The following is a 5,714-nucleotide window of genomic DNA, read 5'->3' as shown; positions in this document are numbered from 1 at the left end:
TCTTTTTTGTAACTCCACAAGCCCCYTTTTCACCCCTTTTCTGAGGTGTGTCTCAGATCAGCTCGTTTTGGCGCTGCTTCTTTAACCCTAACCCCGTCCCGTTCAGCTTCCAAGATATCTGCGCAGCACCCAGTGAAATTAAATTCAACTTTTCTTCACCCCTAGAGACTCCAAATGCACAACAAAATGTATTTAGCAACGAAAAAAAATGGATTTTGCATATGTCCCCTTTAAAGTTTAAAGTCTGTCACCATTTAAGTTGWGACTAGAAATTTCTTCTGATTGTCAGTTTTACATGGTAAAGGTACTCATTGCAATGTCAAAAACAGCCCAAACTCATAATGCCTGTTTTTTTCTCTTCCATTTGATGCTTAATTTGACAATAAATTAAATTGTGTGGGTAAAATTTATAAATTGTTACAAGTTTGTTTTTCTATGAAAAAAATCAAAAATACTTTATTGATCCCAGAGGGAAATTAGGTATGATAATTTGTCATGAGACAAAAAGGTAAGATGTGATTTGTTTGAAAACAGCCAATGTGACTCAAATTAGGTCAATAACGGTGACAATGGAAGTGTTATTAGGGATTAAGAAGTCTAACAATTTTGGTATATTGTTATGAATATAGGTACAGATTTGTAGAATAAAGTATAAAAATAAAAGTGTTTTGTTTACATTTACGAGGCAGTTGGCCGCCTGTCCTGAGCCTGGTTCTGCTGGAGGTTTCTTCCTGTTATCAGGGAGTTTTTCCTCTCCACTGTTTGCTCAGGATGGGAGACTGTGACGACGTGATTCAACACAATCTGCTGGCTTCTTCTTTAGAACATTCTTTTTTTTTCATGTACAGTGTCCTGAGACAACGTATGTTGTGAGCTGGGGCAGAGCCAGGGGGTGGCCAGGGGTGGCCATGGCCACCACAGACAAATCTTTGGCCACCCCATTGGCCACCCTGCTGTACACACCCCTTACACAGTGAAACAACCTTTAGGGGTGTAATAATCCTCCTGAACAGTTGGTGGCAGTGTTTAACAGTTTGAAACATCACTGAAGAAGAGTAGTAACAAGGAAGTGATGTTTTTTTTTTAYATGCAGAACATATGCTTATGTAATCTGACTTATGGTGTCAGCTTTTCAACTTATGGTGACAAATGTTTTTGTTTTATTTTGTTTTGTTTTTTTGTCACCATAACACAGCGTCATTTTATGTTATGAAGGTTGAATGATGCTCTGTGTTTGGTTATAAGTAGGCCTATCACGAAATCAGAAAAAGCAAAACACCCCTCTAAATTCACTCTTAGTGGTTATCAGTATTGCACCTGTTCATTGGGTAAAAATCTTAATGTTAGTTTTAAACATGCAGTTGAAGGTCATCATTATTTGGCACAATGACGTGTTACAATTACAAATAAATCAATAAACAATATAAAAATAAAAAGCACCCCTATGGTCAATCGATATGATAAATTGTGTCACATTAATTAACCTTATCTCCGATATAGCAGTGAGTTTAAAAAAGGATGATGGAAATAGTTTAATGAATAATCTATCTATGAAATAAATTAATCAAGTGTTAATTTATGTAGGTAGGTAAAAGTATGTTAAACAACCTGGTAAAACACACTAGAATGCTGGAAATGGCATCTATTTCGTTCAAAGTTTTCTGAGGGAGGACCCCCAGACCCCCCCAACAGTGTGTCCCCCAACTTTTAAAATGGCTCTGATGCCCATGTTTACAAGATAGTCCCTGCCTCTATAAGGACATGAGGAAATGACCAAACCACAAAGATTTTCAGAAAATGTCAAGTAAAAAATTGTCATTTTCCTGGCCACCCCTGTGTGAGTAGTGGTCCCAGTCTGGCCACCCCTGAGAAAAATGTCTGGCTCCGCCACTRGTTGTGASTTGGCACTAAATAATTAAAMTGAACTGAACTGAATTGAAATGAAGACCCACATTTCAGAATTGTATTTTAATACATAAACTGGACYAAACTCTTTCAAGCCATTTGATATACAGTAGTTCAGGATAAATAGTTTTATGTTTGATTTCATGGTTTGYAATGGGCACCTTAAACTGATCAAYAAGCGTAAAACACCAAACATCTGATRTATTGACAGGTAAAGCAACTCATATTCTCTCCATTTTAAAGTGCATTTCCCTTTTCATAATGTCCAGCAGTTTCAAACCAAAAAGAAAAATCTCAGTTTTAACACTTTCACTCCACAACTCAGTGCTGGTTTGGTTCCAGTCTTCAATATCAAACACGGGTTTGAAAGCCAAACAGGCAAATCTGTGGCATTTYATTCATAATTTATGAGTGGTTGTGGGAGCTTGTGCAGTTTGGATATACAGGCTTACAAATCTAGCTCTGTGTGGAATTTATTACTGGAATGATGCATACAAGCGGGATGGTCGAGCTTATAAATCAGACRTGCCCGTTTCCTCATTGTTTATGCAGAACTTTACAGGTTAAGAGCTGCAGTTTTGGGGGACGAGAGGATGCCGCGGCTTCACATCCCAGGATTGGATACATTGCATAACCCATTATTCTGATTACAAATCCTGCTGTAATATGACATTATTATAGGCAGCAACTGTTACTTACAGTGTTTATTACAATTGTGTTTATTGAAGGCTGTAAATAAAAGAATGCAAGGCTTGTCAACCCTATGACACTGCAGGAATGGTAAAGAATGAAATTTGTCTTGTGCACAACAATTCAACAAACAAAAGCACCTTTTGGGGTCATTTTAGCTTTGTTTGCTGTTGCAACTGATAAATATATCTAAGTATAATATATTAAGAAAAACCTTTACATTTACATCTAATGAATATAATGACAAGCTCAGATGAAGGAAAGATGCGTGGGAATTTTTTCTCAAGCCTCAGACCTAAACTACCTTGTCAGAACAATGGCTTATGAAATGAAAAAAGAGACTGGCAAATGCTTTGAAAGTTCAAATAATTGAASTTCAGGAAGCAGGAAACAACTGATGCTGATTGAAAAGGACTTAAAATATCTTTTTCATGCCTTGCAAATGTAGAAAAAAGAGGTTTGAGTTCTGAAAACGCATCAAGTACAGTAACCTCCCCAAATTGATGACAGCTTAAAAGAAGAATTAACATTTCTGCTTGAAAATGAGAAAAACTTYAGGCAAGACTTTAAAACTTTGGAGGATTAATGCTCTGCGCTACTTTACAGCAACACATGCACAAATAYGGCTTTCATGAAAAAGTCAACTGAAGAGACCCTGTACATCAGATCAGATTCGATCTTCAAAAGTTAAAGTTTAAACGTGACAAATTATCTTTTGTCTTAAAKAAGTCTGGTATGTCCCTGAATTTAAAATTTAGCAGAAATGAGTGAAAGCCAATTTTGAAATGATAAAAAGGTGAAGAATTTTATGAAAATAGAACAAAAACCACATGTCTTGCATATGTATAGTGACTATGGTTTATGTTTTGTGTTTWWTTTTAGWTTCTCTTTTATTGACAGAGATGGGACATCAAGTTATGATGACATKTACAACTCAAACACAACAGTTAAAAATCTACAGCCAAAACTTAAAAAAAAAAAACGTGCATGAAGGAAAGCCAAACAATCCAGCCAGAAAATAACTGCTCACACATTCTCAGACATTKGTTTTGCCTTAGAATAGCAGTCTTGTTTATCCTAAAGTAAATTTGGGTGTGAAGCTTGACCTCATTTTCACAGTTTTCTGTAGGTTTTGCAAAGCCCCGTGGAACTGACTCAAACTAGAAATACTGATTTGAGCAAACCACATATATACACTACATCATTTCTTTATAACACTGTTTTCACATTGAYCACTTAGAGCTCATCGGACTGCTTCTTTTCATGAATTTATTTACTTATGCTCTTGCCATTTTCCAACTGCGTTTAAAAACTAATAAAAAAGTGCACACACAAAAATAAGCTTAAAGAGTCTCTTATTGATACAAGTGTTGGCTGTGAGCTCTCAGAAAGGCATCAAAGGTGCAGAGGTTGGGGATTTCAGAAGTAATCAAGACGTGGGATGTTCCAAGCATCTACTGTAACTAATGACATGTAATACATGTCGAAGACAAAACCGATTTTTTTGCTGTTGATCTGAGCTCTCTCCTTCACTGAATTGGAACTAAAATGGCCTCCAAGTGTACTGAACAATGGGAGTGAGCATAATGCAGTGTGACTACTGAGTGACTTGACTGAGATCCAAAGTGAATAAAAGGGCCTCACTATGTGAGGCAGCCAGGCTAAGCTGCTGCAGAGCTCAGGACTTTGGCGGGTGACACTGCATCATAACGCTTCACACACATTTCTGTCGCCAATAAACCCTTTTGTCGTTTTCCACATGGCACTGTGTCGCTGTCTTCAGAAACTCTGCTGATAAAATAAGCAACAGCATTATGCTGATTTTTTATTTTGTTTTATTTTATTTTATTTATGTCTTTAACTTGATGTTTCTGCCCTTCCTTTGTTTCCGAGCTGTTTGATTTCTACTCTTGTTCTTAATCTGAAAATTTGGAACGAAAATAAAAGAATAGATTTGCTGTAAATAAACAGAGCGTATGAACTGTTTCCTCTGATGTGAATACAACAAATTAGGATTCTAAATCTGTGATGCCAGAGTTATTTCTAACCCACTTATTTGTACTAAGAATGAATCGGGAAAGCCACTTTGAATCGTAACATCTCCATCCATAAAGTCAGAGTTCCACGTCTTTTGTTGCATCATCCAATTTAAAACAAGCTCTAAACTCTCCAATCCAGAGAGCAGCTTACTGTCACTTTCACAGTTGTCATCTGTTTTTTTTTTTATTGTGTTATTTTACTTTAGCTTATAATTCAGTCTCAACTTGGAAACTGAAAGATGGGAGATGAGATGGGTGCGCTTATCCTGACAAAGTCAAAAATAATGTTTGGAGGAGAAAAACGTATTTTTTTTTCCATTTTCATTTTAAAAGAATCGCTCCGTAGCAGCAGTTTGCGACGCATTCATTTCAAGGACGAAAACTTTCTGGTTTATGTTGTGGAATACCAACTTTAAAGGACATCAACGGAGGACGTGCCACAACTGTCCAGTAAAATGAGACCCTTGAGACTGACGAAATCACAAAAAGACCGCACTAAAGTCTAAACTATTTGCTACGTTTGAATGTGAAAATCTGTAAATCGTCATTTTTGTTGCTTCTAGCTCTGCTCAAATACCCAGTCACACCAGCTCCAGTCAATCTGAGCATTAATTGGATTAAAACAGGAAGAAGAAAAAAAAGAAGAGCCTCTTCATTCACTTCTGAGAAGCTAAGAGTCATCAGCCTGCTTGAATTTGATTGTGAGGAACGTAGGAGGAAGCCCACACAAATAAAGATCACCCAGAAAAAAAAAAAGATAAAAAGAATTTAAGCTGCCTGGCTATGAGTGTTACTGTGCTTCCTTTTTTTTACAACTTTTTATTCATGAACTGGGATAATGTGGTAAAAATAAAACTGGATGAATGAGTCATCCAAGTAGTACATCTGGATATCATTGTGTGTGCGTATTCTTATTTTATTTTTATTTTTTTCAAAGCTACAACCTTAAGGAATGGGGTCCATCTTTTGTCTGATTAATCATCTTAACTAAGAGCTGTAGCCCCTCTAAGTGCTGTCCTCAGTGTGTGTGTGTGTGTGTGTGTGTGTGTGTGTGTGTGTGTGTGTGTGTGTGTGTGTGTG

Source organism: Austrofundulus limnaeus, unplaced genomic scaffold, assembly GCF_001266775.1.
Source record: "Austrofundulus limnaeus strain Quisiro unplaced genomic scaffold, Austrofundulus_limnaeus-1.0 Scaffold2291, whole genome shotgun sequence".
NCBI classification, from domain to species: Eukaryota; Metazoa; Chordata; class Actinopteri; order Cyprinodontiformes; family Rivulidae; genus Austrofundulus; species Austrofundulus limnaeus.
This window is presented reverse-complemented; position numbering follows the sequence as displayed.